Here is a 20,005-nt window from a genome sequence, read left to right on the forward strand (position 1 = left end):
AGTATTAGCATTTTTATAATATACTACTGCATGATGAATTTATTTCTGTGATTTAAAAAGCACTGTATGAACTTTAAAAAATTCAAATTTCTAAACTATTCTTTAAGGATCTAAAATGTATGCAGCATTTTACAACAGCGAATTGCTGGCTATATGGAAAACAAAAAACCCAGTGGGAAAATAGCTTTCAGAATATGAGGATCAAAAATCTGTTTGATTTTTATTTTTTAATGACTCTTCGATGCTATGACTCTTACATTTCTCAGCTTTAGCAATAAGTTAGCAACATTAGCAGTTTCTTTAATAGACACATTTAAATCACATTCATCTTATCTGACAAGGTGCACTTTACTCACAGGGAAGTTTGTTTCCAAAAACACTGTTTTAAGTTCATTCCAGTTCTTTTTTCTTTAGTCATAATCTATCTTTTCCAATAATAAAACTGTGGATAAAATAATGTCCCAAAATGTATACATCCGCACATATTTGCAGAACTGCAACAGTTATAGAACATTTCGTGTTTTATTTCCATGTCAATGCAGCATGACTGCTACATCAGGCTGCAAAATATAGCCCAGCCATTGTGTAAAACCCCTTGTTACAATGATAGGTTAGCCTGAGGGGGAAGCATCCCATGACTGGGCTTGTGGTGAAAAAAACTGTCATCATTCACTGCCTGTTCCGCATTCCCCATCCCGCAGTGCAGAAAATCTGCAGAGCTCAGCGCCGGGACGGGAGAGGGAGGTTCCCCCAGCACTCCACTCCGGTCATCAACTCTGCACTGCATTCCACCCGGGGCAGGTCTGTCAAGGCCAGGCTGCGTCCCAGCAGCGCCCAGCGGTCAGATTTCAAAACGCTGCGCTGCATTGAGAAACAGCGGATTGTGAGATATGCAAACTCCGAAAACGCTGTATTCACTTCCGATCAGCGCCATGAGCAGGGGTTGGTGTGACTGGTGTGACAGAGCCAAAGGCGGAGAGCAGCAGCAAGAAAACGTTCACTCTCTGTGATGTGATTGCTTTCACATCCTTGCTGCATCCTGTCAGGGTCTCTCGGTCTTAATTTCAGGCTACAGCAGCGCAGCTGAATGGTTTGTCCCTGTGCCAGCCAGCGTACTGTGTGGTGGGTAATGTGAGAGGCGGCTGATTTCTCACCAAAGTGCGAAGGGAAGCATATTTTGGAATGGGGAATTAAAATGGATGGGGACTATAATCACTTAACTCCATCTAATCCGTTTCAGGAAATGTGAGAGTAGGAAATCCCCTCTTATATTACACATAATTTAAACAAACTGTATGGCATTTTCTAAAGGAAAATGTTCCGCAGACAAAGAATAAGACATATTATATGAACAAATTATGGGTGAAAAGTGCAGATTTCTACTTGTATAACTATATAAACTATAATATAATATATAAACTATAATAATAGTTTCAATTGGTAGCTCTAAACTGAAGACACTGGCAGAGTTCAGCAGCAGAAAGACAAACACTCCAGGCTGGAAGGCATTGTTTCATGCAGACATCATGAAAAGGCACTGCAGAAACTGTAGAATTTCCATGTCAGCTTTAGGAAGAACAAACTCATGGGAGACCAGCTCTGGTAACAATTAATTGAGATGTTCCTAGAAAAAAATACTACCAATGTAAGCTTTTTTCCAGAGTGTATTACACAATACTTACATAAATTTCTGTTTTAAGAAGAAATCTATATGAAGGCCAAAAACAACTCAAGATAAGACAGGAAAAAGAAGAACAAAGAGGTTGGCGTTTTAGCTGTATTTGTTTTACAGTCGGCATTGTAAATGGGATGGGCCGTGCTGATGTTTTACAACCCTGAGCCTGAAACCAGTGTAGCCCCGGAGAATCAATGCAGACCCAGCACCTGAGTCAGTTAAAATGCCTTCTGACTCACATGTTGACTAACAGGAGAGTAAGCTAATCAGCCACTGACACCAGCCTGTCATTAGCAGACTCAATTAGTACATGGCAGCTCTGACAAAAGGGTGAAGCAATTACTCCTCAGGGGGCAGTAAGAGTCACTGCACTGGAGTGGGCGTCTGGCAGGGATCGTGTTGAGTCCTGTCACTCCCTTGGCCCAGAGGCAGTCACATATTAAGGCACTTAAAAACAAAACTATCTCTTCAGACCTTTTTTGTTTTTCTCACGGAAGCCCAAAAAAACAAATGCAATTGCCACATTTTTATTTCAGGTCTCACAAGGTTTTCAAGCCTCAGATCCCTGACCTGAGTCTGTCATATCATTCAGCTCACACCTCCCTTAGTGAAGAGAACAGAGAATCAGAGACTCAGCCGCTCAGACACTCCAGACGTCACTGCAGTGACGTTTAAGGAAGCCGTCAGACAGGCCTCAGAGCCAAGCGCCAGGACAGAGCTAAGCCGATGCTAACCTTTTTCTCAGGTGCTGCTGAAATCAAAACTGTTTAGCTTACAAATCAGGGGGTGCTTTAATTCAAAGTTTTTTAGAACCAAGAGCCACACTGAACATGCAGATGTTCCAGTGTAGGTGCGGAACTCACTGTCTGAAAGAAAAGTCAGAATTTTATCACAGCCTGGGAATGAGCTCGTTGCGCGACAGTGACAACTTGCTTAGGACGTGTTTTGAACAAGGGGACAGCATGTAATTAATGTTTCTCCACGTGCGTTAGATATCATCATGTGGCAGATGAGGAAACGCAATGTGCTTCTCTGCACAAGTATGGCAATAAAAACATAATTCTAACTGGCTTCGGTGCCACCCGTGATGGGGTTATTTATTGTTTCTGAGTCACCCAGTGTTTCCAAACAATATCATCGGAGCAGTTCGTGGTTACTCTCTGAATCATTCTGACGAAATGTGTTCAAATATTTTTAAAACTCAATTATCTTCTTCATATCACTATAAATAAATGTGTCAGCATGCAGGTAAGTTGGGCACCTACTTTGTATCTGCAACCATATGTTAATAACAGATGGAACGCAGAGCAATTTTAAAAGTACAATATCTACATAAAAATGTAGTTTCACTGTCTTCCAATGCAACAGACATGGTACAATCTCACTACTTTTGCAATCAGACTGAGCTGAGAAGAGGAAAAAGGCTAAGGGTTAGCAGGTGCTGAAATTCATTTAAATGGAGTATTATTTAATCTTTCCTGAAAGCTTATTCTTTTATGATTGAAAAAACAACTATTTAACATGAATATTTGAAAGGCAAGGAAACTATAACATTTTAATTATGCATGAGAAAAAGTGGTCGGTCCCTCAGAGAGGTATTATAATTTATTGTAGAACAGGAAATTGTGTTGAAAAGGGATTGTAAAACGATGGATGGTGGCAGCCAATTTCTACAGACAGACCAGGAGGTACATCTTAGCATGAAAATGTTGCACCATGAGCAATTGCATTGGTACCAGAGAGATAAACGTGTAAGTAATGTGCTCTTTGCTCCTTCGTGTGATCGAGAAAGATCGGCATTTGTTTGTTGGTCTCAGATATTGTGTTTTCAGAAGACTGCTGCAGCACTGACTTGGGAGGACAGTCAGAGGATCAACAGATGCCATCACACTCCCCTTAGTCATGAAGGGGATTTTCCCAACTTCCTCCACAAGCTCTCCGGACTTTCAAAGCCAGCTTCACACCCTTTTCTGATTTTCTGAAAGTCTGCTCTGGTTGCACCCAGTGAAGAACTCCTGTTCAGCAGAGCTCTGCCTGACTTCACCTATCTGCTCTGTACAGTAATTCTGCACCAAGCAGAGAACTGCACAGCAGCTATAAGCGATGTTAAATCTGCAGTGTGGGATACAAGGCACATTTCTGATTAGAAACTTCACAGGTTTGTTCTCCAGTAAGATAACTACTCTGCCTGTTTTATTTCACTCTAATTCCAAATATTTGTTTTCCAAACTGGTTTCAGTTTAGGACATGGCAGTTAGCACTGTTGCCTCAAGCTCCAACATCCCAGAATCATTTTTGGCTTTGGGGCACCCATTTCTGAGACTTTTGCATGTTCCTGGCCTATTTGCATAGGTTTTCTTCTGCCTCCTATAGACATGCAGGATAGATTTGATTGACCACTCTAAATTGTCCCTTCTGGGGATGCCACACCTCATTGCCTGCCCATTGAAGGGAATGAATGGAGTACGGGTCATGTAATTATGCATTTTGGTGAAGAAAGAAGAATCATTTTATTCATCTGTTTCAGACCTGGAATTTCTTGATAACCCTCGAGACTTTCCAGAAACTTTTCAGAAACACAGAGGGAAATTTCGCTCTGAGGAAATCTTCTGTTTGATCTGAAGGTCTGGACTCTGTAAAGCATGACAGATTTTTAGCCTGATTCATCACGATAACATATTTTTTCCCATTTGTTTTTAAACTCTCGTAATAGCATCTTCAGTATTAGACAGTATTTATTTTCTGTAGTATTGAGATCACCCCCAGAAACTCAGGTTTTCAAAAAGATCCCCTGTGAAAGAAATCAAATAAACATAATATGAAACAAAAACAATAGGAAGAAAATAGGAAGAACCTATTAATCCAAGGAGGCATTTCTAATGAATCTGTTTCTTCTGAAAAGGAGTTGAAGAGTTGCTCATCTATATTTAGCTTGTCTTCCTCACTAGAACTGTTTGCTTTGGCTCACATCCCTGATTTCTGACCTGTGTTCAGTCTCTGCAAGATGAGAAGACATTTCTGCTTTAAATAATAAATACAAAAAATACCCCTGAACTCAAATGTGCAACTGTTGTTTTTTTTTGCAAAGGTTCTGAATGTAGTCTGCTGGATATAAAGGATGTCTATTCTTTGTCCTCCTCAGAACTTTCATATTTATTTCAAGCAGACATGTTACAGTTGCATGATAACAGTTATTGGTAGATTTTTTTTTTCTGCGACGTGTGAATGTACACAGTGAAATTGACTTTGAGGAGGCTCCTGAGTGGCTCGTTCTGTAAAGGTGCTCATCTGAGCCTGTTCGACCCTGAGTTATGTCACGGGCTGACTGTGATCAAGATGACCCAAAGGGCAGGGTGGCATAGGTGCGTCAGGGCTCTCCTGCCTCTCAGCAGCACAGTGCCCTCTGTGGTTTTCCAAACACTTGCAAGCTCAGCACTCTCACTGAGGAACAAGCCGCCCCTCCAATCAGTGCTGGTGTCTGTTACCATGTAAAAGAGCAGGGGGAGTCAATGGAGTCCGACCTCACTTCCTCATTCTCCCCTGTGTGTGGTCACTGGGTTCATAGCTGCAAGCCCAGATGTGAAAAACACACAGCTGGCTATTGCAGACCAGAGAAGAAAGAATCGATGATTCCAAACCTTAACAAAAAAAGGAACTCACTTTTGTTCCAAAACAACATAGTCCATGATGTTTAAGAAGAGAATTCTGTGAGCTAAGTAAATCTATTTCGAGTACAGGGGAGTGTGAGGAGAGTGTGAGGAGGACCAGCTCTTTCTCTTTATCAGGCCATGAACCGAGGGACAATTAAAAAAAAAACAATGAAACATATTATGCCATTCAGAAGTGAGTTGCAACCAGAGTACGTGGAGTGAGACCCTTAATACAGCAGCTAATTCGAGCCTACTACAGTAATATCCATAGAGATCCCATATCATCATTTCCATATAGGAGGAGAGTGACACTATCTACCACACCATCAAGAGACCTCATATCTATGGAATAAAACTCAGTTCAAAAAAATACCAGCAGATCTATTATCTAAACAAATCTTACAGATGTAGAAAAAAATATGAAACTGTGATTTCCTGTGGAGGCAGAACATATTCACATGCCTGCCTGAGCTGTGAACAGCTGACCTCTTGTTCGAGAGTGCCAAAGCTTTCTGAATGAGTCAAGTGCTCATTACAGGTTAACGGTTATATGGTTTCATACAGTAAAGGAAACTGTTAATCTGCAAATCTCCTTCCTAGTCCCCTAGGTGTGTACTTCCATTTCTCTGAGACATAGAGGTGCAGACTGATGCAGGTTTTTAAGAACAGGAAGGTAGTTATTGAGGTGTGTACTGTTAGTGTGCACTTTGAGCTATTTGTACAAAATTAATTTTTTGACCCACTTTAGATATCCATTATCTAAACACACAAATATCTGACACAGAGACGTTTGTGTGAAGGTAGCTTTTGACTCAGTTATGCAGGGATGATGGTACCTCTACATTCTTGCATTTGCTCTTTGTTAAGGTCTCTCCTACCTCCAATGTCTCACTGTCTTCATCTGGATTGCATTGTTAATCACTCAATCACTCATTAGTGTTTAATGGGATGTTTTAGCACAAATATTGCAGTGCATGAGCAGTAAACAGCTTTCCCTGGCTTGGCGCATCAATGCAAAAGAATAATTAAAAAAACTTGACAGAAATAATATAAATCTCCTCATTATTTATCAACATTCTGTCTATATCTGTGTGCCACTGAGTGCCAGATGGTGCTATTATTGGTTTTCTTTCATATAATATGAAAGAAGCAAGCCAATGTATCCAAGAGAAGATATCATTAGCTCCTAGCTTGATTTACAAGAAAATGTTAATCCAAAGGCCAGCAGGTACTTCTCCTTTGCTCTGTTTCAGGAAATTTCAAGTGGTCAAAGACAGGACATGGTCAGTGCCATAACTGGAACCCAGAGCAAATATAACCCTGTTTCAGACACAGGTGGGTCTGCTTTTCATTTCCTGATGGAGGTCAGGGCTGCCATTTGAAGATCTATATAGGTATTCAAATAAGGAAAAGATAAAAGTGTCACAGAAGCATCAATGGCTGGGCTGAAAGACAAGAAGAGATATTTTTTGAGACAGAGGGGTAAACGACAAACCCACAGCCACTGGCAATGAAAGCTATCGGCAGAATGTCACGCTTCCTGAGTCATACTGTTAAAGAAGCTCTCAATTTGCAGGCACAGAACAAAATGTGTTTGTCAAGTGTTAGGCTTGCTTAAGGTTCTGAGACAGCACAGCAAAAAGCAGGCAAATTCAAATGCCATAAGTAGTTCTCTGTCAGGGGATCCTGAAGGTAATGTTCCTTTGTCTCTCCACTTTTCTGTCCCTCATTATTTGTAATCTTTTTAAATGTACTGAATTTAAAACATTAGGTGTTTTTTTAAATGCACCTGTGAAGCCAAATTCCAGTGCTTTGTTCAATGATGAGCTCTGTACTACACAAATCCCCTAGTGAGCTGGAAACTGCTCAGTCACAGTCCATGGACCGACTGAGGGGTAAATTATGCACTAGTAAGTTGTGTGTGGGAATGCACTTATTGCCTTGAAATAGCAAAGACTTTGTTAGAGTTAAATTCAGGACATGAACATTCTGAGAACTGAATAAACTTAATCGAATCTCAGACTACTTCAGGATCAGTAGGAAAGCACAGAAGGGGACACACACTAACCTCTGACAGCTTTGCTATGGAAGTCAGCACAGGGAAGCCTAAAGGGGAAGCTTGACCAATGTGATAAAGCTGCACCAAAGCAAATTGGACCAGACCATTATTGTGTCCTTAAGTGGTTGTGGTCTCCCAGGCACAAATCCTTGGTATCCCCTCTCTTTCACCACAGTCCTGCTGTGCAACCTTTTCTCTTGGCAGTCTGTGCGTCTTTTTTGCCTTATAATTTCCTTGTCCAACAAAGACATTAGAGGAGAGAACATGGACACAGAGCTACACCCTTGTGCCAGAGCACAGCTACATTAATGGCTAGTATAGTGTCTTCCTGAAGATCTACTCTATTCCCTATTAAAACTGGCTGTATTGCATTTGGGTAGTGTGGGCAAAAACAAATTACAGTACTTATCAATACAGATTTTATTTATTTGGAATGCCCCTGCATCATTAAATTTCAGAAACAATGACAATTAGTGTTGTAATTGTTTCAAGAAGACATTTTTGTTCTGCACATTTCCATATAGGCAGGACATTAGCAATATGCTGTTTTCTGTATCAGCTCACACACAGTGAGAGATGTTGATTGCAAATCATTTTTTCCCTCTCAAAATAGAAGCCCTTGCTTTCAGACAGAGGTACAGCACACACTGTACTATCCTTTCTTATTAATTTAACCACCTACACAGTGGCAGGAGAATTGCTATTATACGTAACAGCAGTGAATGAAAATTGTGTGTGAATTATCATAAAGCTCAGACTGTTAAGCAGAACATAGCCATGCAGTCTGATCAGAATAGCATCATCTGTCTCTCGGCAAAACCATTAGAACTTGCTTTAGAGGTTCGTACTTAAAATGATAAAGTAACACAAAAGGGTGATTCTTTAAAATGGATTATTTTGGCATGAATTACTTCCATGTGTGTGAATATCTGTCTCCTGATGTCCTTTCCTCCATGTATTCAGACATGCATGTATTTAAAAAGGGAGCCTTTGAAACAACACATTTCAATTGCAACCAAAACTGAGGAAATAAGATTTCTGTGAAGGAATGACTGAACAAAGGCTCTCCGATCTCAGCAGTTCCACCCCCTCAGCTTTCTATAAACGCAAGACGAGGGAAAAAAATTCTATTAGAGCTACTAAATTAAGGATCTGCGTTTTATAATCCAGGCATGAATCAGTGGTCGGCAGAAAGTAAATTCCTTCACTTTGTATGCATTCATGAAACAAAACTAGACAGTGCCGCAGAAAGAAATGACAGATAATGGAAAACCTTTACAACTGCAGTACGCTTAAGTTGTATATAGAAAATAACCTTTGTTCTCCCTGCACTTTTTAACAAAACCTGATTCAAATGTGAGACTTGCAAGACATACAAGTCTTAGTTTGTCATTTGTAATGGCTCATGCGAAGCTTTGTTGTGATACAACATTTGTTGGAACCACAAGCGAAGTTGATAAAAAAACATCTTTTTATATAAACCTGTATTGGTTCTTGTATGGTATTTTTTTTCTATTATTTTTTTGTGAAACATAATCTTCATCTTTTGACATAATTTGCATCATGTTGTATAGTTTTACACAATGCAAACGATAAAAACATAGTCACCGACCTCTCAATCCCGGTCTCAATCTAGGAAATGAAATATTATTTCAATTACTGCAATGTATATTGTATCACTTTATAAATGCACCTCTCCTATCAATTAAAATAATTCCTGTTCCTCCCTTGTCAATTTGGTGCATTCGAAACAGCATTTAGCAGGAAACCTGTTGTACAATCATCCCATTGCTTCGCAAAGGAAATTAAGCATGATCCAATGCTCGCTTAATGAAACTTTTTGATGTATTTAATTTTTGAATTTTTGTGTCTTGTTCACTAGTATCTCCATCGTTTTTAATAAAAAAGTCTACACCCTGGATTATTTCAAGAAACAGCTGGATCAATCAGTTACTAAATACCAACCAGGCCTGATGACCACCTCTTGTCCGAAACTTTTCTCATGTTTTTTAAACAATGTATTCAATATTACTTACTGACAATAAAAATGTCTAATGCATTGACCTATGCCGTTTTAAATGCTATGCTGGTTGTATTTATTTCTGACTTATTTCTGTATTTATTTCTGAAACATTTGGAGGGCAAGTGAAGACCAGCAAAACCTAGTGGCAAGTTTGTTGTAAATCTTTCTGGAACTCAAAGCATAACACTTCACTAACAAATGGGCTACTGTACAGCTCAGCCTGAAAACAGAGGATACAAGGCATTCACTATACTGATGGAACAGAACAATGGCACTGTGCGCTAGGCACGGAAAAATAGGTTCTCTGTTTATCTCAAAACAATGGTGCACTGCTGTTCAATTACCCCTGAACTGTGTGTAAATCTCTGCATTTCTCCTTATTCATCTCTCTTCCTTGGGAAATAATTACACTCCTTCAATGAAGAATACGGCGATAGAATTTGTCTTCACAATGAAACATGCTAGTAGACCACGTACTTTAAAGGAAAACAAGTGGAAATAAAACACTGCCTATATAGAGAGAATGTTTCTTTTACTGAGGGATAATGCTTACAAATACTTGACAATATTGCAATTCATAGTAAATGCACTTTAAGTATATTGCTAATATTTACATATGATAAAATATGGATGGCCCTAATTTCTACATGAAAAAGCAGAAATATTGGGCAAAACACATCTTTCTCTTGAAAACCAAATATTTCAACTGTAATGTGCAGCATCTTGGGAAACTCATGACATGTGATTGGTTAAAAATAACTCACATGCACTGCTTGCATTCTAATTAGCTACTTCACACAGTATGAATCACTGAAATGCAACATGTACAATTATATCACAGTTTGTACCTTTCCATACAGGAAAGCACATAATTTCCTGTCTAATTTAAAAAGTGACAGTGAGAGTGCCTTCATATAAGATTCTTAACAGTTTTAACAGGGTTTTTTTTTTCATAAAAATATGTAGCAATTTTCTTCACCAGTCGCAAATTGGTTTAAAACAAGTTTTTAATAGTATAGTTTGATAATATCATGGACTATAGCATTTTGTACTTTGTGCAGCATTTGAAAACACCAAAAAAAAATGTCAACTGTTTTCACACTGCATATTCTACAAAACTTAACAAAGAATCCCAGATGGAAATCCTAACACAGAACAGCTTCTTATAGATTATACAATACAGTGTACATCTTTAATCAAAGGAAGAATTATGACTTATTTTGTAAGCATTTTTATGTTTTTATAAGATACTATCTACCTCATGGGCTAGGTGGGTCTAGTGGTCTCCTCTCCTCTGTATTCTTTCTTATATTCTAATTCTAAGGTAAATTTGGAGGAATAATTAAGTGTGGGTTCCATTTTCACACCTTCATCACTTTCTTTCCGGCAGGTAGTATCAATAGTTTATCATAGTACTTTGGACTTATATACCAGCCCTCTCTCCTCTCCCCAGCAATAAGAATCCCTGAACTCACCACACATACACATACCCTCTACGTTCCTCTCAGTGTCAGGAGTTGAACTAAGACGGTACATTTATATTTACAATCAACAATGAAACAATGAAAAGAGAATGAAAAGGGCTTTCACCACATCACAGGAATGCAAGGCAGGGCTCCATTTCAAAATCCTGGCAATATCATATTGCAATACTATAATTATATCATTGAATTAACGCAAAAACACATTGCAGACAACACTTCAGCACATAGGCATCCATGAATATTCAATGCAGGCAGCAGGAACATACTTGCATTTTTGGACAAAGGTATACTTTTCACAGAAGGTTGCCATCCTTTTTATGTCATAATTTTTATTTTGTGCATCAATTTGTTTCTAAAGTTAATGCTGTACAGCAAAGCACACAGAATGCAAATCGAAGATCTGTGTAAACCTACCAGGGTAAACTCATAATGTTCAATGATATAAAGTACGTGTCCCAAATAGAACTGACAATTGTAACCTGACAGAATTCTGCATGACAGACAATCCAAGTCTATTTATAAAACAATAAAGGGTAATGTGAAACTGTTTCACCTTTGCTGATCAGCAGTACTGCACATATTAAAGACTTTTGTTCGATTCAGTTTTGCATTCCTACATGAGAGATGTCACAAGATCAAAAGGTCTTTTTTACTTAAGCCGGCGTCACACTACACGACTTTTCCTAGGATTTTCAGTCCTAGCCTTCATTTCCATAATCATAAGAAAATCATAGCGAGTTGGAGAGAGTCGCAGCGCGCGCACCCGTTACCATCCGTTGCGTAGTGTGACACCCCCAGCAATTCAGTTACAGCCCCTACGACTCTCCGCGACTCGCCGCGATAACACCAAACAGGTTTCATTTTCTCGGAGCGAGTCGCAAGTCGTAAGGGGTGGGCGCTTGCGTCTGCGACAGTCAACAGCCAATGAGCGCTCAGCCGGAAGTACAATGCAGGCTGCAAGGAAAGAAGGAAAGCGAGTGTTTTGGACTGTGCAGATGGAGGAGAGGCTCGTCGAACTCTGGAGCTAGCACAGATGTCTGTTCAATGTTTCGTGCTTGTTGTTTGTTTACTTTCGTGCGGTGCTCCTCCTAACCCCCTGCGATTCCTAGTCGTATGATTTGACACCCTCTAGGACAGAAGGGGCAGCGAGATTCCGCAAACGCAGTCGTTAAATTTGACACGCTCTCCGACTAGAAGTCGTGTCGAGTCCTGTACTGTGACGCCGGCTTAATGCACAGCTTAAGGTACGAGAAATGCAGTGGTGAGCTTGTCTCAAAGTTGTTATTCAAAGAGGAGTCCAGTTTTTATTTTACACTATTAAGAGGGAAAATTGGAAAAGGAGGGAAGGCGCATCTGAAACTGCAAACAGGAGGCACTCCATCATACAAAACATTTGAAGAGACAAATAACACACTGACACTTTTCTGCAGATACCTCCCATTCCAAATATAATCGCAATTTACACACTCAACATTTCAAGGATGGCAGGATGTCTTTTTTTTTCCTTTTTATAAATAAGGAAGAAAACCAGAAAGGAACTTAAAAAGTTCTGAATCTTTGTCAAGAAACACAAAGGAAAATCTTCTGCCTTCCATTGTGCGACTTCTCCTATTGTCAGGGTTCTGCCAGGAAGCGAGGAGGTGGCTGATTTCCTGCAGCAAGGCTCTTTAGGCCACTTTCCATGACAACAACTCATAATCACAAACACAAAAACAAAAGGTATCTCTGTCTCGCACATAGACAACTGCAAAAAAAAAAAGGTGTAGAGTATATTCTTTTGGGCTCTCAAATCACAAGCATTGTTCTAGAAGTAAAATTTGACAGTTGTACCAAGTTACGTCAGAAGTAACAAGTGCTGTTAAGATATTTTGCCATGATTATTCTTTGGCAATTATATTTCTGTTTTGACTGTGAGATGTTACCTGAGGCCCAGTGGCTGGTTACCATTGCGAATGTCCCAACGAGTACATTTAGAGAAGTCGGCACCATGCTACATGGTTCACAAAACTAATGGAGAAATCGTGAACACTTTCTATTTTCCTCCTTCTTCAGCCCATTAGCAGTCTTTTTTTGTGGTGTACATTACAGGGCAGCTGGTGTGGCTTGCGGCTTTTCAAAAAAGTGTCAATAACCTTGCAGGAGAAAAACCACTGCGTCGTGTTTCAAAACAACGAACTACGTGGACACACGTCTCCGATGCCGTGCCAAAAAGGTTGTGCCTCACAAAGAGGAACTAAAACATGACAGCAAAGTAAAAAAGGATGCACTGACAAAGAGGCATGATTGGTTTCTAAACAACAGAATCAATAGGAGAAAAAACGATATAGCTAGGGTGCCGTGCTGTTTCACATTTCACCTTGTGTGTCCAGGATAAGCTGAAGGTTGCTGTGATCCTTTTCAAGAATGAATGACTTTTTGACAATGCATCGATGGATCTACACAGCTGCACACTGGAAGATCCTCACTAGGCAGATCTGTATTTGAACCTATTAAAGGGGAGTTGTAACACTATCTCTATATTGCGGGGTTAGAAAGAATCAGCATTGATGAGTGCATTCAAGCCACAATCAAAGTAAAATGTTCACAGTAAAGTGTAAAAACTCCAATTTACGTCACAAAATGAAAAGATGAAATTTTAAGGTGTGCGCAGCTGCCGTCTTCTGCAATTCGGAATGAAGCAACAAAACTTCTGGCACTGCGAAATGTCCATATTAAATTGTGAACAAACAGGTCTGTGAATACATCGCTTTTAATCCAATAGGAAATATTACTCTCACCTTCCAGATGGTTTTGCTGACAAATATTACTAGTTAACTCACGTAGGAACATTTCTGGGGTGAAATGTCTGCTGCACAACCTGTACTTATTCGTTCGCAGCTCGCATTACATAAGTCGTTACAGGGACTAGTGAGCAGGAAGGGCCGCATCACGTCGCAATCCATGCAAACTCTTGCTCTTGTCCGTGGGGAGACAAGGGCTTTATGACAACATGACAACTTACAGTACTTGCACAAAGGTAATGATTTTGTGCTAAATTCAACTTTGTGAAATTTTGCAATACAGTCAATTAGTTACCGAGATTTAATAATCGGTCTGATAAACTAGGACTGCAGCAAAACAAAAGAAATGAATAATTTCATCTAGATCTGTAAAATAAATAATTTGTGTAACATTCATGAAATGTATAAGCCATCAAAAGCCATGCAGGGATACATAATGCTAAACAAATCACCAGAGAGAACAAAACGCCTTGAAATTCATGACCACAGCCATGCTTTTGTTTTTCCTAACCGTGAGCATAGCTGCATTGTAGATCAAACTTGTTTGATATGAAAGTCAGAATTGCTAAAATTTTAATTTGGATTTGCTGCTCCTCTGTTATCTTTGCTATGAAAAGAGCCCAAACAAGAGCCACACTAAATACAGATGACACCCTTTTACCCTCAGAGCGACAAACAGAATTTTACATTATCAGGTTCACACTTTCTGGTGATGCTATTGTTAGATGCTGATGGGTATTGTTTTTGCTGGTAAGCAAGGGAGACAGCAAGAATTTAAAGCCTGGATTAATTCAAAACAACGGCCGATTATTAATGACAAATTCAGTAATAATTACAGGAGCAGGAAGACGTCACCTCTTGTAAACTCAAAGCTTCTAGATATCAGGTAGTAGATATGCAAACGTCGATTGTCAGCGTGGTTGTACTTCCGATTTAATCTGAAGCCAATTCAAGCAGCATCTAGTTCACCAACTTTCTTTGTTTAAGGTCAATTTAAGAGCCGTTAAGTTTAACCATATTTTAAGCTAAAGAAGCATGCTTTAGCTGTAAAAATCTAATTAAACCCATGAAATGTTTTAATCAGTGTTATCTTTAAATCTTTCAAATGTTTTTCTAATCCTTTACATGGAAACCATTCCGCGGTGTTCCAAAGAAATGTGATTCACATAGAGATTTCTCAACCTCCCCTTGAGACAAATTCTCACTTGCTGGTGATGTAATTTTGGCTGGGATGGGTGACTGCATTAAAATGACATGCTAAATGCCAGAAACAATGAAAAATACAACAGAGTTTAATAGGGATATGGAGGATTTGGCATGCGGTCTTGGAATAAACATCTCAAGAAACTGACAAGGCAGAGGAGCTGTAGGAACGTTATAATGCTCGCTCAGACCTGCTTCAGTACTGTATATCCTATTAACACAGACTAGTGTTAATCAGGGCAAATTCAAAACCACACAGAATCTCACGAAAGCTGCTTACTACTTAAATTACCTGTCTTCCCCAGATTATGAATATCTTCAGCTGCAGAAAATTAAAGAAAACAATTCATTGCATGGGAAAAGAGGATTTTAATTTGTTTTTACTCGCTTATAGATCAATATAATGATTGTCTCAGAAGAGCAATAGCTTTGCCCTTTAACACCAATACAAACAATTGCTAACTGACTCGTTTCAGAATTCCTGTAAGCAGGTCAATGGCCCCCATGAGATATTTCAGAAGTCCTGCAGTTTATTTTGAATGGCTTTTCCGTGTTCATAAACGACACTAACATTGCAGTACCTCATGCCCAGGATGGTGTCAGTCATTACAGGTGAGGGACATGTGCTGCAATCTCCGGTGTGCACAGTGCTGGTGGAGAAGACAGTCATATCCCACACATGACAAGCGGACATACAGATATTAACTTACAAAACACAATTACAGCATTTTATGCCTCCCCCACCTCAGGAAGTGAATATCTCTAGTTTCCATCCAGCATTTCAACTCTGCCAAGTGATTTTCTCCTTTTTTTTTCATGCTGGAGCTATTGTACACTTGACAGTTTTTAGGTACAGACAAACCGACATCAAATCACACTGTGCACCACCAGGTTGCCATGCCGACAAACCCCCAAACCCCTTCTTGGTTGCTCCTCTGTGTTAACGACTGTTATTACCTCCCCAAAACAAGAGAAGTACTGCAATCACCGTGCCTTTGCAGAGAACTTTTAAATATTCAGAAAATGTGCAGAAATGTTATAATCGTGATAATTAGTGGAATTAAACAACCCATTGTGAGATATTCTCAGGGCCAGTGACTTAGGTCACCTGGAGAAGGGAATAAATGTTTAGGAAGTTAAAGAGGACAGAATGTAAGTCTAAAACTGCAGTCCGGTAGTCAAACTGGATGAGCTACAAATCCTTTGCAAATTCACTTGCATCCTCTATTCTCAGTTCACACACAACCACAAAAATTAGTTTCCTCTTATCTAGTGCTATATGACACCCTTACGGATTGTTTAAGCATTGAAAGCAGAAATACAAAAACATACAGAACAAAGCGGTTCCAGTGTTTTGTTTTAAAATCTATTCACAGCGTGCACTATTTTCTCATTTTTAAAGCTCCAAATCGTCATATGTATTTCTTTATTCCACATGAGCATTCAAAAACAGTGGGACAAAATTACACATTTGTAAAAATGTAATTCTTCTGAAACTATAAACAACACGTCTTGTAGGAAGAGAAGATAACTACTGTTTTTGTGTCGCATTCTTTAATGCACCACAGGTAAAGGGAGAACAGAAATGACACTGAAATATTTCTCTGGATTCAAACTTTGGTCTTTCATCCCCATCTCCCCCGATGTTTTTAAAAGTAAGAGAGGGACATATTTCGGGGAGGACATTGAAGGAAAAAACCCCTTTGGGAAGAAATCCCACAACACTTGCTGACCTTTGCTTGAGTTGTTTAAACACTGGCATTCCCCGTCTCCAGATCTGGCCTCCAGCACAGGGGTTCCAGGAGGGCAGCCTCCACAGCCGCTGGCTGCATCAGCTGCAGCTACTGGAAGGCATGCTTAGCCTCTGCAGCACCCAGCAACATGCCCGAGCTGTTCATTCATGCTCATGTGTCCACAGCGGATTTAAACAGAAAACCCTGGGAATGTCTGGATTCTTCCGTGCGCGCACGAATCTGTTATACTCTGCCTCGCCCACGGTGTTAGTCCTCTAAGAGGCCCTGCAGGTCTCATTCAGCAAGTTCTTCATAAAACAGTCATTTGACCACATACTGTTGTGTGCTGTACATGCAAACAACTTTCTTATTATTTCTGCTCCCTAATGAAAGGACTTGTCTGAACAGAGTGACTCCAGTGCTCCAAGGCACAGATGCATACCAAACCCTTCCAGTGCTGATGCTACAGTTGGGCTACAGTAAGCCAATTCCTAGCAAGTCACACGACTCTCTGTCTGCCTGTCACCGGAGTGACCTTTTGTCTGTTGGGCCAGTGGCCTGTAGAAAACAAATTGTGGGAATGTAAAAGTTAAGTCTTTTTAAAGAACAGAAGGAAAGCATTTTTCCCACAGCACAGTGTTCCTAGGTCTGGCCGTACGGTACTGTGTGAAACTGTCTCCAGAAGAAAGGCATCAGATTCTTTAAAACAGTTTACAGAGTGGAAATATACCCCAACCCGAGACGTCGTGCTAACTGGAGGGACAGATCACTCACCTCATAGCAACCAAACATGAAGACTGGCACAAAGAAGAGGGAGAGGAAGGAAGACGACAGATGTTTTGATATTCGGTGTTCTTTCTGCTACAGGAACTGGTGCTATTTGAAGCTCTTTAAAGTGTATCCGCTGCCAATATGACAAGGCAACTGATGCTGATCTTGAACAAAAAAAAATGTAAGACTATTCTGGGATTCCAGAGTACAGCAGCTAGAGCAGTCTCTAAGGCTGGCAAACGAGAAGCTCATTTTAAGAAAAATTATAAACCTGTTAAACAGAATACTATTAAACAGCAAGTGCAGAAAATGGTACGTATTGCATGTGATGTTTATTGAAAAAAATGTGATGGAGAGAAAATCTGTATGTACTTATTACAGGCAGTAACTTAGTTTTCTTTTAAAGATTCTGACAGAACACAACTGAACAACAATTACATTTCGATATTACTTGTGTCTTTTAACATTTTTGTTTCTTCGCAGGTTAACACTGCTATGCTCATGTGGAAGACATACTGTAATATTTCACCAGGAAATTGCAGTTTAAGGCAATAACTTTCTGCTGCTGAAAGTACTGGGAGTCATTTGTTTTGGAAAACTTAATCACTTTCTCATTTTCAAGTAATTACCTTTGAGATTACAAATGATATGTTTTGGTCTGCTGTAACAAATTCATGAAAATGCTAATCGGTGCAGAGGAATGTAGGGCAACAAGACCACTGCCTGCAATTCTGTTCCTCTTCTTGTTTAATCTCCATTATGACATCATACTGCCCAGCAGTGGCCATTTTAACCCTTTCATTCAAGTTGGTGGACAGATTCTTTATGAGTGCTGCAAATACACTAGATTCAAAGGCATCACCAGGTCCTTTGGATAATTGCCTTATTTAAGCCAGTAGCATCAGACTGTTTTTTTACTAAAGCATTTGGCTGATAACTTTATCCAAAGCAACTGATTTATCAGTTGCAAATTAACAAAGCAATGTATCCAAAGCCATGATGCAGCCATTCTACATCTGCACCTAATTAGACAGCTGAGTATTTTACCAAATCAATTCAGGTGAAGCAACAAGCTCAAGACTACAATGTCTAAGCTGGGATTTGATCCCACAACCTTGCTGTTATGAGTCCAGCAGCCTACACACTGCCCAATGTCCTTTCTGAAAAAGTCTTTTCCTGAGCCCTTAAATCACATTGTGAATTCAGCACTTTTGCAGACAAGATTGATTTTCCTTTTCTATGGTTTTTCTTACAACTCTTTGCCTTTTTTTCCCCCTGGCTTTTATCATAAAAGATAATTAATTCCATCCATCCTCATTGCCTTGAATCAATCCCATCCATCCACAAAGCCTTGAATCAAAAAGAAATGGGCAAAAACTAAGACAGGAGTTGTCTCGGGTTCACAGAGTTGTAGTTCTGTTAGGTTAAACAACATGGATGGCTGGGCCTCTCCAAGAAATAGGCAAACAGGTGAGAGCAGTGTGGAGCAGTGGCAGGTGCTCTGGACTTAGAACTAGAAGAGTTTGGGTTCAAATGCTGCACCCTTGAACAAGGTACTTCTCCTGAACTGTCCCAGTAAAACACCCAGCTGTATGACTGGCTGCCAGTGCAAGCCATTCTGGACAAAAGTGACAGCCGAACAAGCAGAAATGGGCAAACATGATAAGCTATTTGTCTCAATTTTACCTATTATTTTTCTAATGTTAAGCTTAGAATGTAATTTTAGTTTTGTTTCAAATGGAAGGTGATGTAAAGGAAAGAGTGAAAGAATACATTTTTAAAAAGTTATTGTTAAAATGTTCTAAAAAAAGCTTATCGTCCACATTGTAGATGAGATTTTTAAACATGAACCCAAGGCATTCAAGTCTGCTGCCATCACATCAGAGTTGCTAGTGAATGTGCAGGTTTTTATGATTCTGCAGGGTATAAATGTACCAAAAATGTTGGTGGATTCCCCCTGCCCCCCCCCCCCCCACCCCCACAACATACAAACATAACTGGTGCTCAGTCACTCTGAAATCCCCTTATAAATGCCACAAGATCCTGCTTGTCCAGCTGTTTGGTTCTTTTAAGCAGAAAAGCCTCCTGTCTGAACTGTACTGTACTAAACAGGCTAAAAAAGGTCAGACAGAACAACTATGATCTTAAACGATGACTCCAATAATGACTGTAAATAAAAATATTTGAATAATAACCTGTTCTTTTTGGATCGGTGTGACTCTTATAACTATTCTTCGCCTTGAGGCAATGGAACAGATTTCCAACATTCTTAGACTGGCTGACCTTAAGGCAGTAAGTCATTTTGAAGGCCCTCTATCCAACAGACCATATGGTGTGAACCCCCTGCAGTGCATGTATTAAGTCCCAGCCAAGTAGTAAAAAACAGCAACATTAACAGCACTGGTACCTGAGACTGGAAACAAGCACTTTATTTGAAACGCAGACGTTCTTTTTTAAACTGGCCATTGCCCTGAAGGCAGCATCCTTTGCAGGAATGTGCTCATATTGCTTGCTGTGAGCCACTGAGCACGGAGCAAGCCTCTCTTGCATTAGGAGCAAATAATGAAATTGAACCAAAACACAAATATCACTGTGCAGTGCACTGTCATTCCCCAGACACAGTGGCT

The 20,005-nt window shown here is 39.8% G+C and overlaps 1 long non-coding RNA gene across 1 annotated transcript; it reads right to left on the reverse strand.

Moving 5' to 3' along the window:
• Positions 1-212: 212 nt before the first annotated feature.
• Positions 213-19,325, reverse strand: LOC148677300 (uncharacterized). The gene is made up of 2 exons (XR_015930438.1): positions 17,382-19,325; positions 213-861 (listed from the first exon to the last, which is right to left on the reverse strand). It is a non-coding gene; the product is annotated as an uncharacterized LOC148677300 (long non-coding RNA).
• Positions 19,326-20,005: the final 680 nt, after the last annotated feature.

The sequence above is a fragment of the Lepisosteus platostomus genome, chromosome 2, assembly GCF_059453375.1.
Source record: "Lepisosteus platostomus isolate fLepPlt1 chromosome 2, fLepPlt1.hap1, whole genome shotgun sequence".
NCBI lineage: Eukaryota > Metazoa > Chordata > Actinopteri > Semionotiformes > Lepisosteidae > Lepisosteus > Lepisosteus platostomus.